Source organism: Schistocerca gregaria, unplaced genomic scaffold (assembly GCF_023897955.1).
Source record: "Schistocerca gregaria isolate iqSchGreg1 unplaced genomic scaffold, iqSchGreg1.2 ptg000582l, whole genome shotgun sequence".
Lineage (NCBI taxonomy): Eukaryota > Metazoa > Arthropoda > Insecta > Orthoptera > Acrididae > Schistocerca > Schistocerca gregaria.
The window spans coordinates 184,247-199,517 of record NW_026061972.1 but is presented as its reverse complement, the minus strand read 5'-3'; the positions used below and the strand labels follow the sequence as shown (position 1 = coordinate 199,517).

Here is a 15,271-nt window from a genome sequence, read left to right as displayed (position 1 = left end):
TGCTTGCCGTAAGAGGAACACAGTAGGCAACTCCCTGAGAAGTAAGAAAATACGAAAAGTCCTACCGACTGCGTTCCCTTTTTTGTGTCAGGAGGTAAAGAACGTCTCCAACGGAACCGTGAAATGAGCGAAAACGTGGGAAGCATTGCATTCGAAATACTTGTGAATTTTCCAATTGCCCAGTGAGTGTCGACAAAACACGTAACTCCTCTACTCCAACGTATGAGACCTAACGACTGCTGCGGTTTGTTTTTGCATCGTGTGTCAGCATTCTTAGATAGTCTGCTACGAGCTTAGCGCGACACGTTTGTAGACAGCATTCAGGCGACGTTTAATTAGTAACAGCTCGATGCAGCGATAGCACAACTGTGAAGGACATGAGTCAATGTATAGCTGTGCATCGTGGGACGATCTCTAACGTCATGTGAGCCCGGATAGCTCAGTCGGTAGAGCATTAGGCTTTTAACCTAAGGGTCCAGGGTTCAAGTCCCTGTTCGGGCGGAGATTTTAATACTTTGGTAGCGATTCCTCTGGTAGCGGTGGAAACACTACGGAAAAGAATGCAGCTACGCCGTTTTCTGACGCCACAGTGCTTTAAACCGTATCAGTTGCATGTTTCGGGAGAAAGTCCCGAACTACGGCAGTCGTGGCCGAGTAGTTAAGGCGTCTGACTCGAAATCAGATTCCCTGTGGGAGCGTAGGTTCGAATCCTACCGGCTGCGTGCGATTTTGCATAAAGAGGAGCAAATATTTTCACACACGTGACGCCATCCTCAACAAGACGAAAATTTCCGTTTTACAGTACTGAGTGTCGCGGCGGCCGCTGCTTTCTGTGGCTACCGGTTCACCTCTCACTGACGCTGGGACTGCAGAAAGCCGTCGCAGGCCCACGAGTGCGCTGCCGTCATTTTCTCGCGTCGACGCCGAGTTCGTGAGTACACAGACGTGCTTGGAAGCGTTGGACAGAGCAAACATTCATTTCTCTCTTTTTTAAGAATCGCAATTCAGTCATTCGAGTGCGGCAAAAGCAATGGTGCAGCGTTTCTTTTCTTAAGATGTCGCAGCTACTTGCAAGTATGTCGACCACTTAAGACGACAGTAAACTAGCGTCAGCGGTGCGTCAGTGGGAAGTCGGTGAAGTCGCCATTGGAGCCACAAGCCAGTAATTACGTCATGCGAATCACTCGCACGCAACGCAGCTGTACGATAGCTCAGTCGGTAGAGCGTTTGATTTTCAACCAAAGGGTGTTGGGTTCAAGGCCATGTCTAGGCGAAAATTAATACAATTTCGTAACGGCTAATGTGCTGGCAATGGAAACACTACAGAAAAGAGTTAGGCCACGCAGCTTTCTGCCATTGGATTGCTTCTAAAGTTGGACTTTAACTTGTCGGAAGACGCTATTGCCCCCGGCAGTCGTGGCCGAGTGGTTAAGGCGTCTGACTTGAAATCAGATTCCCTCTGGGAGCGTAGCTTCGAGTCCTGCCGACTGCGAAAATTTTCTCGCTCTCAGAAGATGGACGTTCAGCTGCATCCTAGCAGTTGCGTCTCTACTAAACACGTGGGTCTCCAGCAATGTGCAGTGTTCTTTGGTGCAGCGCTACAGTCGCTCCCAGAAGCCACAGCTCATCTCCTCGTCTCACTGCCGTCCACCAAGTGTCAGTGCAAGTGTCGCCTCTCTGGGCAGTGCAGATGTGTCCATTTTAGCTTGCAGACGGTGACGTGTAGCAATTTATGAGCTAACGCAAGTCAAATGTTTTAGCGTGTGTTTCTGCTAGATACTGGCTCTCACATAGTGGAGAGACTCACTCCTTCTTGTGTCTCGTTCTCTGCACACGAGTTGCACGTGGCATCGATATAGCAAAGGTTTTCTAGCGCCAGCGAAGTCGATATTACATGAATCGAGTCGACATGTTTGCTTCTTACGATGATGGAATCAGAAGAAATGTGTGTGGTACTTCACTGCATCTGCTGCTCGCCTTCCAGCCTCCCTGTGTCTTATCAGACGAAGATGACTGTGAAATTGGCGGCGATTCAGAAGTTTAACGAAGACGCGCAATTGTGCAGACATAGGTGTGAGCCGAAATAGCTCAGTTGGGAGAGCGTTAGACTGAAGATCTAAAGGTCCCTGGTTCGATCCCGGGTTTCGGCAAGTGTTTATTTTGAAGCTGATGCCAATGGAATTGCTCCGAGTCTGTGATGATGTAAGTACAGCCGAGAACAAAAATGACTCTGTCCTGTAACTGTTCAGGTTGTCTAGTGCTTGCCGTAAGAGGAACACAGTAGGCAACTCCCTGAGAAGTAAGAAAATACGAAAAGTCCTACCGACTGCGTTCCCTTTTTTGTGTCAGGAGGTAAAGAACGTCTCCAACGGAACCGTGAAATGAGCGAAAACGTGGGAAGCATTGCATTCGAAATACTTGTGAATTTTCCAATTGCCCAGTGAGTGTCGACAAAACACGTAACTCCTCTACTCCAACGTATGAGACCTAACGACTGCTGCGGTTTGTTTTTGCATCGTGTGTCAGCATTCTTAGATAGTCTGCTACGAGCTTAGCGCGACACGTTTGTAGACAGCATTCAGGCGACGTTTAATTAGTAACAGCTCGATGCAGCGATAGCACAACTGTGAAGGACATGAGTCAATGTATAGCTGTGCATCGTGGGACGATCTCTAACGTCATGTGAGCCCGGATAGCTCAGTCGGTAGAGCATTAGGCTTTTAACCTAAGGGTCCAGGGTTCAAGTCCCTGTTCGGGCGGAGATTTTAATACTTTGGTAGCGATTCCTCTGGTAGCGGTGGAAACACTACGGAAAAGAATGCAGCTACGCCGTTTTCTGACGCCACAGTGCTTTAAACCGTATCAGTTGCATGTTTCGGGAGAAAGTCCCGAACTACGGCAGTCGTGGCCGAGTAGTTAAGGCGTCTGACTCGAAATCAGATTCCCTGTGGGAGCGTAGGTTCGAATCCTACCGGCTGCGTGCGATTTTGCATAAAGAGGAGCAAATATTTTCACACACGTGACGCCATCCTCAACAAGACGAAAATTTCCGTTTTACAGTACTGAGTGTCGCGGCGGCCGCTGCTTTCTGTGGCTACCGGTTCACCTCTCACTGACGCTGGGACTGCAGAAAGCCGTCGCAGGCCCACGAGTGCGCTGCCGTCATTTTCTCGCGTCGACGCCGAGTTCGTGAGTACACAGACGTGCTTGGAAGCGTTGGACAGAGCAAACATTCATTTCTCTCTTTTTTAAGAATCGCAATTCAGTCATTCGAGTGCGGCAAAAGCAATGGTGCAGCGTTTCTTTTCTTAAGATGTCGCAGCTACTTGCAAGTATGTCGACCACTTAAGACGACAGTAAACTAGCGTCAGCGGTGCGTCAGTGGGAAGTCGGTGAAGTCGCCATTGGAGCCACAAGCCAGTAATTACGTCATGCGAATCACTCGCACGCAACGCAGCTGTACGATAGCTCAGTCGGTAGAGCGTTTGATTTTCAACCAAAGGGTGTTGGGTTCAAGGCCATGTCTAGGCGAAAATTAATACAATTTCGTAACGGCTAATGTGCTGGCAATGGAAACACTACAGAAAAGAGTTAGGCCACGCAGCTTTCTGCCATTGGATTGCTTCTAAAGTTGGACTTTCACTTGTCGGAAGACGCTATTGCCCCCGGCAGTCGTGGCCGAGTGGTTAAGGCGTCTGACTTGAAATCAGATTCCCTCTGGGAGCGTAGCTTCGAGTCCTGCCGACTGCGAAAATTTTCTCGCTCTCAGAAGATGGACGTTCAGCTGCATCCTAGCAGTTGCGTCTCTACTAAACACGTGGGTCTCCAGCAATGTGCAGTGTTCTTTGGTGCAGCGCTACAGTCGCTCCCAGAAGCCACAGCTCATCTCCTCGTCTCACTGCCGTCCACCAAGTGTCAGTGCAAGTGTCGCCTCTCTGGGCAGTGCAGATGTGTCCATTTTAGCTTGCAGACGGTGACGTGTAGCAATTTATGAGCTAACGCAAGTCAAATGTTTTAGCGTGTGTTTCTGCTAGATACTGGCTCTCACATAGTGGAGAGACTCACTCCTTCTTGTGTCTCGTTCTCTGCACACGAGTTGCACGTGGCATCGATATAGCAAAGGTTTTCTAGCGCCAGCGAAGTCGATATTACATGAATCGAGTCGACATGTTTGCTTCTTACGATGATGGAATCAGAAGAAATGTGTGTGGTACTTCACTGCATCTGCTGCTCGCCTTCCAGCCTCCCTGTGTCTTATCAGACGAAGATGACTGTGAAATTGGCGGCGATTCAGAAGTTTAACGAAGACGCGCAATTGTGCAGACATAGGTGTGAGCCGAAATAGCTCAGTTGGGAGAGCGTTAGACTGAAGATCTAAAGGTCCCTGGTTCGATCCCGGGTTTCGGCAAGTGTTTGTTTTGAAGCTGATGCCAATGGAATTGCTCCGAGTCTGTGATGATGTAAGTACAGCCGAGAACAAAAATGACTCTGTCCTGTAACTGTTCAGGTTGTCTAGTGCTTGCCGTAAGAGGAACACAGTAGGCAACTCCCTGAGAAGTAAGAAAATACGAAAAGTCCTACCGACTGCGTTCCCTTTTTTGTGTCAGGAGGTAAAGAACGTCTCCAACGGAACCGTGAAATGAGCGAAAACGTGGGAAGCATTGCATTCGAAATACTTGTGAATTTTCCAATTGCCCAGTGAGTGTCGACAAAACACGTAACTCCTCTACTCCAACGTATGAGACCTAACGACTGCTGCGGTTTGTTTTTGCATCGTGTGTCAGCATTCTTAGATAGTCTGCTACGAGCTTAGCGCGACACGTTTGTAGACAGCATTCAGGCGACGTTTAATTAGTAACAGCTCGATGCAGCGATAGCACAACTGTGAAGGACATGAGTCAATGTATAGCTGTGCATCGTGGGACGATCTCTAACGTCATGTGAGCCCGGATAGCTCAGTCGGTAGAGCATTAGGCTTTTAACCTAAGGGTCCAGGGTTCAAGTCCCTGTTCGGGCGGAGATTTTAATACTTTGGTAGCGATTCCTCTGGTAGCGGTGGAAACACTACGGAAAAGAATGCAGCTACGCCGTTTTCTGACGCCACAGTGCTTTAAACCGTATCAGTTGCATGTTTCGGGAGAAAGTCCCGAACTACGGCAGTCGTGGCCGAGTAGTTAAGGCGTCTGACTCGAAATCAGATTCCCTGTGGGAGCGTAGGTTCGAATCCTACCGGCTGCGTGCGATTTTGCATAAAGAGGAGCAAATATTTTCACACACGTGACGCCATCCTCAACAAGACGAAAATTTCCGTTTTACAGTACTGAGTGTCGCGGCGGCCGCTGCTTTCTGTGGCTACCGGTTCACCTCTCACTGACGCTGGGACTGCAGAAAGCCGTCGCAGGCCCACGAGTGCGCTGCCGTCATTTTCTCGCGTCGACGCCGAGTTCGTGAGTACACAGACGTGCTTGGAAGCGTTGGACAGAGCAAACATTCATTTCTCTCTTTTTTAAGAATCGCAATTCAGTCATTCGAGTGCGGCAAAAGCAATGGTGCAGCGTTTCTTTTCTTAAGATGTCGCAGCTACTTGCAAGTATGTCGACCACTTAAGACGACAGTAAACTAGCGTCAGCGGTGCGTCAGTGGGAAGTCGGTGAAGTCGCCATTGGAGCCACAAGCCAGTAATTACGTCATGCGAATCACTCGCACGCAACGCAGCTGTACGATAGCTCAGTCGGTAGAGCGTTTGATTTTCAACCAAAGGGTGTTGGGTTCAAGGCCATGTCTAGGCGAAAATTAATACAATTTCGTAACGGCTAATGTGCTGGCAATGGAAACACTACAGAAAAGAGTTAGGCCACGCAGCTTTCTGCCATTGGATTGCTTCTAAAGTTGGACTTTCACTTGTCGGAAGACGCTATTGCCACCGGCAGTCGTGGCCGAGTGGTTAAGGCGTCTGACTTGAAATCAGATTCCCTCTGGGAGCGTAGCTTCGAGTCCTGCCGACTGCGAAAATTTTCTCGCTCTCAGAAGATGGACGTTCAGCTGCATCCTAGCAGTTGCGTCTCTACTAAACACGTGGGTCTCCAGCAATGTGCAGTGTTCTTTGGTGCAGCGCTACAGTCGCTCCCAGAAGCCACAGCTCATCTCCTCGTCTCACTGCCGTCCACCAAGTGTCAGTGCAAGTGTCGCTTCTCTGGGCAGTGCAGATGTGTCCATTTTAGCTTGCAGACGGTGACGTGTAGCAATTTATGAGCTAACGCAAGTCAAATGTTTTAGCGTGTGTTTCTGCTAGATACTGGCTCTCACATAGTGGAGAGACTCACTCCTTCTTGTGTCTCGTTCTCTGCACACGAGTTGCACGTGGCATCGATATAGCAAAGGTTTTCTAGCGCCAGCGAAGTCGATATTACATGAATCGAGTCGACATGTTTGCTTCTTACGATGATGGAATCAGAAGAAATGTGTGTGGTACTTCACTGCATCTGCTGCTCGCCTTCCAGCCTCCCTGTGTCTTATCAGACGAAGATGACTGTGAAATTGGCGGCGATTCAGAAGTTTAACGAAGACGCGCAATTGTGCAGACATAGGTGTGAGCCGAAATAGCTCAGTTGGGAGAGCGTTAGACTGAAGATCTAAAGGTCCCTGGTTCGATCCCGGGTTTCGGCAAGTGTTTGTTTTGAAGCTGATGCCAATGGAATTGCTCCGAGTCTGTGATGATGTAAGTACAGCCGAGAACAAAAATGACTCTGTCCTGTAACTGTTCAGGTTGTCTAGTGCTTGCCGTAAGAGGAACACAGTAGGCAACTCCCTGAGAAGTAAGAAAATACGAAAAGTCCTACCGACTGCGTTCCCTTTTTTGTGTCAGGAGGTAAAGAACGTCTCCAACGGAACCGTGAAATGAGCGAAAACGTGGGAAGCATTGCATTCGAAATACTTGTGAATTTTCCAATTGCCCAGTGAGTGTCGACAAAACACGTAACTCCTCTACTCCAACGTATGAGACCTAACGACTGCTGCGGTTTGTTTTTGCATCGTGTGTCAGCATTCTTAGATAGTCTGCTACGAGCTTAGCGCGACACGTTTGTAGACAGCATTCAGGCGACGTTTAATTAGTAACAGCTCGATGCAGCGATAGCACAACTGTGAAGGACATGAGTCAATGTATAGCTGTGCATCGTGGGACGATCTCTAACGTCATGTGAGCCCGGATAGCTCAGTCGGTAGAGCATTAGGCTTTTAACCTAAGGGTCCAGGGTTCAAGTCCCTGTTCGGGCGGAGATTTTAATACTTTGGTAGCGATTCCTCTGGTAGCGGTGGAAACACTACGGAAAAGAATGCAGCTACGCCGTTTTCTGACGCCACAGTGCTTTAAACCGTATCAGTTGCATGTTTCGGGAGAAAGTCCCGAACTACGGCAGTCGTGGCCGAGTAGTTAAGGCGTCTGACTCGAAATCAGATTCCCTGTGGGAGCGTAGGTTCGAATCCTACCGGCTGCGTGCGATTTTGCATAAAGAGGAGCAAATATTTTCACACACGTGACGCCATCCTCAACAAGACGAAAATTTCCGTTTTACAGTACTGAGTGTCGCGGCGGCCGCTGCTTTCTGTGGCTACCGGTTCACCTCTCACTGACGCTGGGACTGCAGAAAGCCGTCGCAGGCCCACGAGTGCGCTGCCGTCATTTTCTCGCGTCGACGCCGAGTTCGTGAGTACACAGACGTGCTTGGAAGCGTTGGACAGAGCAAACATTCATTTCTCTCTTTTTTAAGAATCGCAATTCAGTCATTCGAGTGCGGCAAAAGCAATGGTGCAGCGTTTCTTTTCTTAAGATGTCGCAGCTACTTGCAAGTATGTCGACCACTTAAGACGACAGTAAACTAGCGTCAGCGGTGCGTCAGTGGGAAGTCGGTGAAGTCGCCATTGGAGCCACAAGCCAGTAATTACGTCATGCGAATCACTCGCACGCAACGCAGCTGTACGATAGCTCAGTCGGTAGAGCGTTTGATTTTCAACCAAAGGGTGTTGGGTTCAAGGCCATGTCTAGGCGAAAATTAATACAATTTCGTAACGGCTAATGTGCTGGCAATGGAAACACTACAGAAAAGAGTTAGGCCACGCAGCTTTCTGCCATTGGATTGCTTCTAAAGTTGGACTTTCACTTGTCGGAAGACGCTATTGCCCCCGGCAGTCGTGGCCGAGTGGTTAAGGCGTCTGACTTGAAATCAGATTCCCTCTGGGAGCGTAGCTTCGAGTCCTGCCGACTGCGAAAATTTTCTCGCTCTCAGAAGATGGACGTTCAGCTGCATCCTAGCAGTTGCGTCTCTACTAAACACGTGGGTCTCCAGCAATGTGCAGTGTTCTTTGGTGCAGCGCTACAGTCGCTCCCAGAAGCCACAGCTCATCTCCTCGTCTCACTGCCGTCCACCAAGTGTCAGTGCAAGTGTCGCCTCTCTGGGCAGTGCAGATGTGTCCATTTTAGCTTGCAGACGGTGACGTGTAGCAATTTATGAGCTAACGCAAGTCAAATGTTTTAGCGTGTGTTTCTGCTAGATACTGGCTCTCACATAGTGGAGAGACTCACTCCTTCTTGTGTCTCGTTCTCTGCACACGAGTTGCACGTGGCATCGATATAGCAAAGGTTTTCTAGCGCCAGCGAAGTCGATATTACATGAATCGAGTCGACATGTTTGCTTCTTACGATGATGGAATCAGAAGAAATGTGTGTGGTACTTCACTGCATCTGCTGCTCGCCTTCCAGCCTCCCTGTGTCTTATCAGACGAAGATGACTGTGAAATTGGCGGCGATTCAGAAGTTTAACGAAGACGCGCAATTGTGCAGACATAGGTGTGAGCCGAAATAGCTCAGTTGGGAGAGCGTTAGACTGAAGATCTAAAGGTCCCTGGTTCGATCCCGGGTTTCGGCAAGTGTTTGTTTTGAAGCTGATGCCAATGGAATTGCTCCGAGTCTGTGATGATGTAAGTACAGCCGAGAACAAAAATGACTCTGTCCTGTAACTGTTCAGGTTGTCTAGTGCTTGCCGTAAGAGGAACACAGTAGGCAACTCCCTGAGAAGTAAGAAAATACGAAAAGTCCTACCGACTGCGTTCCCTTTTTTGTGTCAGGAGGTAAAGAACGTCTCCAACGGAACCGTGAAATGAGCGAAAACGTGGGAAGCATTGCATTCGAAATACTTGTGAATTTTCCAATTGCCCAGTGAGTGTCGACAAAACACGTAACTCCTCTACTCCAACGTATGAGACCTAACGACTGCTGCGGTTTGTTTTTGCATCGTGTGTCAGCATTCTTAGATAGTCTGCTACGAGCTTAGCGCGACACGTTTGTAGACAGCATTCAGGCGACGTTTAATTAGTAACAGCTCGATGCAGCGATAGCACAACTGTGAAGGACATGAGTCAATGTATAGCTGTGCATCGTGGGACGATCTCTAACGTCATGTGAGCCCGGATAGCTCAGTCGGTAGAGCATTAGGCTTTTAACCTAAGGGTCCAGGGTTCAAGTCCCTGTTCGGGCGGAGATTTTAATACTTTGGTAGCGATTCCTCTGGTAGCGGTGGAAACACTACGGAAAAGAATGCAGCTACGCCGTTTTCTGACGCCACAGTGCTTTAAACCGTATCAGTTGCATGTTTCGGGAGAAAGTCCCGAACTACGGCAGTCGTGGCCGAGTAGTTAAGGCGTCTGACTCGAAATCAGATTCCCTGTGGGAGCGTAGGTTCGAATCCTACCGGCTGCGTGCGATTTTGCATAAAGAGGAGCAAATATTTTCACACACGTGACGCCATCCTCAACAAGACGAAAATTTCCGTTTTACAGTACTGAGTGTCGCGGCGGCCGCTGCTTTCTGTGGCTACCGGTTCACCTCTCACTGACGCTGGGACTGCAGAAAGCCGTCGCAGGCCCACGAGTGCGCTGCCGTCATTTTCTCGCGTCGACGCCGAGTTCGTGAGTACACAGACGTGCTTGGAAGCGTTGGACAGAGCAAACATTCATTTCTCTCTTTTTTAAGAATCGCAATTCAGTCATTCGAGTGCGGCAAAAGCAATGGTGCAGCGTTTCTTTTCTTAAGATTTCGCAGCTACTTGCAAGTATGTCGACCACTTAAGACGACAGTAAACTAGCGTCAGCGGTGCGTCAGTGGGAAGTCGGTGAAGTCGCCATTGGAGCCACAAGCCAGTAATTACGTCATGCGAATCACTCGCACGCAACGCAGCTGTACTATAGCTCAGTCGGTAGAGCGTTTGATTTTCAACCAAAGGGTGTTGGGTTCAAGGCCATGTCTAGGCGAAAATTAATACAATTTCGTAACGGCTAATGTGCTGGCAATGGAAACACTACAGAAAAGAGTTAGGCCACGCAGCTTTCTGCCATTGGATTGCTTCTAAAGTTGGACTTTCACTTGTCGGAAGACGCTATTGCCCCCGGCAGTCGTGGCCGAGTGGTTAAGGCGTCTGACTTGAAATCAGATTCCCTCTGGGAGCGTAGCTTCGAGTCCTGCCGACTGCGAAAATTTTCTCGCTCTCAGAAGATGGACGTTCAGCTGCATCCTAGCAGTTGCGTCTCTACTAAACACGTGGGTCTCCAGCAATGTGCAGTGTTCTTTGGTGCAGCGCTACAGTCGCTCCCAGAAGCCACAGCTCATCTCCTCGTCTCACTGCCGTCCACCAAGTGTCAGTGCAAGTGTCGCCTCTCTGGGCAGTGCAGATGTGTCCATTTTAGCTTGCAGACGGTGACGTGTAGCAATTTATGAGCTAACGCAAGTCAAATGTTTTAGCGTGTGTTTCTGCTAGATACTGGCTCTCACATAGTGGAGAGACTCACTCCTTCTTGTGTCTCGTTCTCTGCACACGAGTTGCACGTGGCATCGATATAGCAAAGGTTTTCTAGCGCCAGCGAAGTCGATATTACATGAATCGAGTCGACATGTTTGCTTCTTACGATGATGGAATCAGAAGAAATGTGTGTGGTACTTCACTGCATCTGCTGCTCGCCTTCCAGCCTCCCTGTGTCTTATCAGACGAAGATGACTGTGAAATTGGCGGCGATTCAGAAGTTTAACGAAGACGCGCAATTGTGCAGACATAGGTGTGAGCCGAAATAGCTCAGTTGGGAGAGCGTTAGACTGAAGATCTAAAGGTCCCTGGTTCGATCCCGGGTTTCGGCAAGTGTTTGTTTTGAAGCTGATGCCAATGGAATTGCTCCGAGTCTGTGATGATGTAAGTACAGCCGAGAACAAAAATGACTCTGTCCTGTAACTGTTCAGGTTGTCTAGTGCTTGCCGTAAGAGGAACACAGTAGGCAACTCCCTGAGAAGTAAGAAAATACGAAAAGTCCTACCGACTGCGTTCCCTTTTTTGTGTCAGGAGGTAAAGAACGTCTCCAACGGAACCGTGAAATGAGCGAAAACGTGGGAAGCATTGCATTCGAAATACTTGTGAATTTTCCAATTGCCCAGTGAGTGTCGACAAAACACGTAACTCCTCTACTCCAACGTATGAGACCTAACGACTGCTGCGGTTTGTTTTTGCATCGTGTGTCAGCATTCTTAGATAGTCTGCTACGAGCTTAGCGCGACACGTTTGTAGACAGCATTCAGGCGACGTTTAATTAGTAACAGCTCGATGCAGCGATAGCACAACTGTGAAGGACATGAGTCAATGTATAGCTGTGCATCGTGGGACGATCTCTAACGTCATGTGAGCCCGGATAGCTCAGTCGGTAGAGCATTAGGCTTTTAACCTAAGGGTCCAGGGTTCAAGTCCCTGTTCGGGCGGAGATTTTAATACTTTGGTAGCGATTCCTCTGGTAGCGGTGGAAACACTACGGAAAAGAATGCAGCTACGCCGTTTTCTGACGCCACAGTGCTTTAAACCGTATCAGTTGCATGTTTCGGGAGAAAGTCCCGAACTACGGCAGTCGTGGCCGAGTAGTTAAGGCGTCTGACTCGAAATCAGATTCCCTGTGGGAGCGTAGGTTCGAATCCTACCGGCTGCGTGCGATTTTGCATAAAGAGGAGCAAATATTTTCACACACGTGACGCCATCCTCAACAAGACGAAAATTTCCGTTTTACAGTACTGAGTGTCGCGGCGGCCGCTGCTTTCTGTGGCTACCGGTTCACCTCTCACTGACGCTGGGACTGCAGAAAGCCGTCGCAGGCCCACGAGTGCGCTGCCGTCATTTTCTCGCGTCGACGCCGAGTTCGTGAGTACACAGACGTGCTTGGAAGCGTTGGACAGAGCAAACATTCATTTCTCTCTTTTTTAAGAATCGCAATTCAGTCATTCGAGTGCGGCAAAAGCAATGGTGCAGCGTTTCTTTTCTTAAGATTTCGCAGCTACTTGCAAGTATGTCGACCACTTAAGACGACAGTAAACTAGCGTCAGCGGTGCGTCAGTGGGAAGTCGGTGAAGTCGCCATTGGAGCCACAAGCCAGTAATTACGTCATGCGAATCACTCGCACGCAACGCAGCTGTACGATAGCTCAGTCGGTAGAGCGTTTGATTTTCAACCAAAGGGTGTTGGGTTCAAGGCCATGTCTAGGCGAAAATTAATACAATTTCGTAACGGCTAATGTGCTGGCAATGGAAACACTACAGAAAAGAGTTAGGCCACGCAGCTTTCTGCCATTGGATTGCTTCTAAAGTTGGACTTTCACTTGTCGGAAGACGCTATTGCCCCCGGCAGTCGTGGCCGAGTGGTTAAGGCGTCTGACTTGAAATCAGATTCCCTCTGGGAGCGTAGCTTCGAGTCCTGCCGACTGCGAAAATTTTCTCGCTCTCAGAAGATGGACGTTCAGCTGCATCCTAGCAGTTGCGTCTCTACTAAACACGTGGGTCTCCAGCAATGTGCAGTGTTCTTTGGTGCAGCGCTACAGTCGCTCCCAGAAGCCACAGCTCATCTCCTCGTCTCACTGCCGTCCACCAAGTGTCAGTGCAAGTGTCGCCTCTCTGGGCAGTGCAGATGTGTCCATTTTAGCTTGCAGACGGTGACGTGTAGCAATTTATGAGCTAACGCAAGTCAAATGTTTTAGCGTGTGTTTCTGCTAGATACTGGCTCTCACATAGTGGAGAGACTCACTCCTTCTTGTGTCTCGTTCTCTGCACACGAGTTGCACGTGGCATCGATATAGCAAAGGTTTTCTAGCGCCAGCGAAGTCGATATTACATGAATCGAGTCGACATGTTTGCTTCTTACGATGATGGAATAAGAAGAAATGTGTGTGGTACTTCACTGCATCTGCTGCTCGCCTTCCAGCCTCCCTGTGTCTTATCAGACGAAGATGACTGTGAAATTGGCGGCGATTCAGAAGTTTAACGAAGACGCGCAATTGTGCAGACATAGGTGTGAGCCGAAATAGCTCAGTTGGGAGAGCGTTAGACTGAAGATCTAAAGGTCCCTGGTTCGATCCCGGGTTTCGGCAAGTGTTTGTTTTGAAGCTGATGCCAATGGAATTGCTCCGAGTCTGTGATGATGTAAGTACAGCCGAGAACAAAAATGACTCTGTCCTGTAACTGTTCAGGTTGTCTAGTGCTTGCCGTAAGAGGAACACAGTAGGCAACTCCCTGAGAAGTAAGAAAATACGAAAAGTCCTACCGACTGCGTTCCCTTTTTTGTGTCAGGAGGTAAAGAACGTCTCCAACGGAACCGTGAAATGAGCGAAAACGTGGGAAGCATTGCATTCGAAATACTTGTGAATTTTCCAATTGCCCAGTGAGTGTCGACAAAACACGTAACTCCTCTACTCCAACGTATGAGACCTAACGACTGCTGCGGTTTGTTTTTGCATCGTGTGTCAGCATTCTTAGATAGTCTGCTACGAGCTTAGCGCGACACGTTTGTAGACAGCATTCAGGCGACGTTTAATTAGTAACAGCTCGATGCAGCGATAGCACAACTGTGAAGGACATGAGTCAATGTATAGCTGTGCATCGTGGGACGATCTCTAACGTCATGTGAGCCCGGATAGCTCAGTCGGTAGAGCATTAGGCTTTTAACCTAAGGGTCCAGGGTTCAAGTCCCTGTTCGGGCGGAGATTTTAATACTTTGGTAGCGATTCCTCTGGTAGCGGTGGAAACACTACGGAAAAGAATGCAGCTACGCCGTTTTCTGACGCCACAGTGCTTTAAACCGTATCAGTTGCATGTTTCGGGAGAAAGTCCCGAACTACGGCAGTCGTGGCCGAGTAGTTAAGGCGTCTGACTCGAAATCAGATTCCCTGTGGGAGCGTAGGTTCGAATCCTACCGGCTGCGTGCGATTTTGCATAAAGAGGAGCAAATATTTTCACACACGTGACGCCATCCTCAACAAGACGAAAATTTCCGTTTTACAGTACTGAGTGTCGCGGCGGCCGCTGCTTTCTGTGGCTACCGGTTCACCTCTCACTGACGCTGGGACTGCAGAAAGCCGTCGCAGGCCCACGAGTGCGCTGCCGTCATTTTCTCGCGTCGACGCCGAGTTCGTGAGTACACAGACGTGCTTGGAAGCGTTGGACAGAGCAAACATTCATTTCTCTCTTTTTTAAGAATCGCAATTCAGTCATTCGAGTGCGGCAAAAGCAATGGTGCAGCGTTTCTTTTCTTAAGATCTCGCAGCTACTTGCAAGTATGTCGACCACTTAAGACGACAGTAAACTAGCGTCAGCGGTGCGTCAGTGGGAAGTCGGTGAAGTCGCCATTGGAGCCACAAGCCAGTAATTACGTCATGCGAATCACTCGCACGCAACGCAGCTGTACGATAGCTCAGTCGGTAGAGCGTTTGATTTTCAACCAAAGGGTGTTGGGTTCAAGGCCATGTCTAGGCGAAAATTAATACAATTTCGTAACGGCTAATGTGCTGGCAATGGAAACACTACAGAAAAGAGTTAGGCCACGCAGCTTTCTGCCATTGGATTGCTTCTAAAGTTGGACTTTCACTTGTCGGAAGACGCTATTGCCCCCGGCAGTCGTGGCCGAGTGGTTAAGGCGTCTGACTTGAAATCAGATTCCCTCTGGGAGCGTAGCTTCGAGTCCTGCCGACTGCGAAAATTTTCTCGCTCTCAGAAGATGGACGTTCAGCTGCATCCTAGCAGTTGCGTCTCTACTAAACACGTGGGTCTCCAGCAATGTGCAGTGTTCTTTGGTGCAGCGCTACAGTCGCTCCCAGAAGCCACAGCTCATCTCCTCGTCTCACTGCCGTCCACCAAGTGTCAGTGCAAGTGTCGCCTCTCTGGGCAGTGCAGATGTGTCCATTTTAGCTTGCAGACGGTGACGTG

At 49.1% G+C, this 15,271-nt stretch overlaps 27 non-coding genes across 27 annotated transcripts; all 27 read left to right on the top strand.

Annotated features, from left to right (window-relative positions):
• Positions 1 to 428: 428 nt before the first annotated feature.
• On the top strand, positions 429 to 501 carry Trnak-uuu (transfer RNA lysine (anticodon UUU)). The gene has a single exon. It is a non-coding gene; the product is annotated as a tRNA-Lys (tRNA).
• A 139-nt stretch (positions 502 to 640) lies between these two features.
• Trnas-cga (transfer RNA serine (anticodon CGA)) lies at positions 641 to 722 on the top strand. The gene has a single exon. It is a non-coding gene; the product is annotated as a tRNA-Ser (tRNA).
• Positions 723 to 1,410: 688 nt separating this feature from the next.
• Trnas-uga (transfer RNA serine (anticodon UGA)) lies at positions 1,411 to 1,492 on the top strand. Its single transcript has one exon. It is a non-coding gene; the product is annotated as a tRNA-Ser (tRNA).
• A 585-nt stretch (positions 1,493 to 2,077) lies between these two features.
• Positions 2,078 to 2,150, top strand: Trnaf-gaa (transfer RNA phenylalanine (anticodon GAA)). Its single transcript has one exon. It is a non-coding gene; the product is annotated as a tRNA-Phe (tRNA).
• A 536-nt stretch (positions 2,151 to 2,686) lies between these two features.
• On the top strand, positions 2,687 to 2,759 carry Trnak-uuu (transfer RNA lysine (anticodon UUU)). The gene has a single exon. It is a non-coding gene; the product is annotated as a tRNA-Lys (tRNA).
• Positions 2,760 to 2,898: 139 nt separating this feature from the next.
• Positions 2,899 to 2,980, top strand: Trnas-cga (transfer RNA serine (anticodon CGA)). The gene has a single exon. It is a non-coding gene; the product is annotated as a tRNA-Ser (tRNA).
• Positions 2,981 to 3,668: 688 nt separating this feature from the next.
• On the top strand, positions 3,669 to 3,750 carry Trnas-uga (transfer RNA serine (anticodon UGA)). Its single transcript has one exon. It is a non-coding gene; the product is annotated as a tRNA-Ser (tRNA).
• Positions 3,751 to 4,335: 585 nt separating this feature from the next.
• Positions 4,336 to 4,408, top strand: Trnaf-gaa (transfer RNA phenylalanine (anticodon GAA)). The gene has a single exon. It is a non-coding gene; the product is annotated as a tRNA-Phe (tRNA).
• A 536-nt stretch (positions 4,409 to 4,944) lies between these two features.
• Positions 4,945 to 5,017, top strand: Trnak-uuu (transfer RNA lysine (anticodon UUU)). Its single transcript has one exon. It is a non-coding gene; the product is annotated as a tRNA-Lys (tRNA).
• Positions 5,018 to 5,156: 139 nt separating this feature from the next.
• Positions 5,157 to 5,238, top strand: Trnas-cga (transfer RNA serine (anticodon CGA)). Its single transcript has one exon. It is a non-coding gene; the product is annotated as a tRNA-Ser (tRNA).
• Positions 5,239 to 5,926: 688 nt separating this feature from the next.
• On the top strand, positions 5,927 to 6,008 carry Trnas-uga (transfer RNA serine (anticodon UGA)). Its single transcript has one exon. It is a non-coding gene; the product is annotated as a tRNA-Ser (tRNA).
• A 585-nt stretch (positions 6,009 to 6,593) lies between these two features.
• On the top strand, positions 6,594 to 6,666 carry Trnaf-gaa (transfer RNA phenylalanine (anticodon GAA)). Its single transcript has one exon. It is a non-coding gene; the product is annotated as a tRNA-Phe (tRNA).
• A 536-nt stretch (positions 6,667 to 7,202) lies between these two features.
• Positions 7,203 to 7,275, top strand: Trnak-uuu (transfer RNA lysine (anticodon UUU)). The gene has a single exon. It is a non-coding gene; the product is annotated as a tRNA-Lys (tRNA).
• A 139-nt stretch (positions 7,276 to 7,414) lies between these two features.
• On the top strand, positions 7,415 to 7,496 carry Trnas-cga (transfer RNA serine (anticodon CGA)). Its single transcript has one exon. It is a non-coding gene; the product is annotated as a tRNA-Ser (tRNA).
• Positions 7,497 to 8,184: 688 nt separating this feature from the next.
• On the top strand, positions 8,185 to 8,266 carry Trnas-uga (transfer RNA serine (anticodon UGA)). The gene has a single exon. It is a non-coding gene; the product is annotated as a tRNA-Ser (tRNA).
• Positions 8,267 to 8,851: 585 nt separating this feature from the next.
• Positions 8,852 to 8,924, top strand: Trnaf-gaa (transfer RNA phenylalanine (anticodon GAA)). Its single transcript has one exon. It is a non-coding gene; the product is annotated as a tRNA-Phe (tRNA).
• Positions 8,925 to 9,460: 536 nt separating this feature from the next.
• Trnak-uuu (transfer RNA lysine (anticodon UUU)) lies at positions 9,461 to 9,533 on the top strand. Its single transcript has one exon. It is a non-coding gene; the product is annotated as a tRNA-Lys (tRNA).
• Positions 9,534 to 9,672: 139 nt separating this feature from the next.
• On the top strand, positions 9,673 to 9,754 carry Trnas-cga (transfer RNA serine (anticodon CGA)). Its single transcript has one exon. It is a non-coding gene; the product is annotated as a tRNA-Ser (tRNA).
• A 688-nt stretch (positions 9,755 to 10,442) lies between these two features.
• Trnas-uga (transfer RNA serine (anticodon UGA)) lies at positions 10,443 to 10,524 on the top strand. The gene has a single exon. It is a non-coding gene; the product is annotated as a tRNA-Ser (tRNA).
• Positions 10,525 to 11,109: 585 nt separating this feature from the next.
• Positions 11,110 to 11,182, top strand: Trnaf-gaa (transfer RNA phenylalanine (anticodon GAA)). The gene has a single exon. It is a non-coding gene; the product is annotated as a tRNA-Phe (tRNA).
• Positions 11,183 to 11,718: 536 nt separating this feature from the next.
• Positions 11,719 to 11,791, top strand: Trnak-uuu (transfer RNA lysine (anticodon UUU)). The gene has a single exon. It is a non-coding gene; the product is annotated as a tRNA-Lys (tRNA).
• A 139-nt stretch (positions 11,792 to 11,930) lies between these two features.
• Trnas-cga (transfer RNA serine (anticodon CGA)) lies at positions 11,931 to 12,012 on the top strand. The gene has a single exon. It is a non-coding gene; the product is annotated as a tRNA-Ser (tRNA).
• A 688-nt stretch (positions 12,013 to 12,700) lies between these two features.
• Positions 12,701 to 12,782, top strand: Trnas-uga (transfer RNA serine (anticodon UGA)). The gene has a single exon. It is a non-coding gene; the product is annotated as a tRNA-Ser (tRNA).
• Positions 12,783 to 13,367: 585 nt separating this feature from the next.
• Trnaf-gaa (transfer RNA phenylalanine (anticodon GAA)) lies at positions 13,368 to 13,440 on the top strand. Its single transcript has one exon. It is a non-coding gene; the product is annotated as a tRNA-Phe (tRNA).
• A 536-nt stretch (positions 13,441 to 13,976) lies between these two features.
• On the top strand, positions 13,977 to 14,049 carry Trnak-uuu (transfer RNA lysine (anticodon UUU)). Its single transcript has one exon. It is a non-coding gene; the product is annotated as a tRNA-Lys (tRNA).
• A 139-nt stretch (positions 14,050 to 14,188) lies between these two features.
• On the top strand, positions 14,189 to 14,270 carry Trnas-cga (transfer RNA serine (anticodon CGA)). The gene has a single exon. It is a non-coding gene; the product is annotated as a tRNA-Ser (tRNA).
• Positions 14,271 to 14,958: 688 nt separating this feature from the next.
• Positions 14,959 to 15,040, top strand: Trnas-uga (transfer RNA serine (anticodon UGA)). The gene has a single exon. It is a non-coding gene; the product is annotated as a tRNA-Ser (tRNA).
• The last annotated feature ends 231 nt before the right edge of the window (positions 15,041 to 15,271 follow it).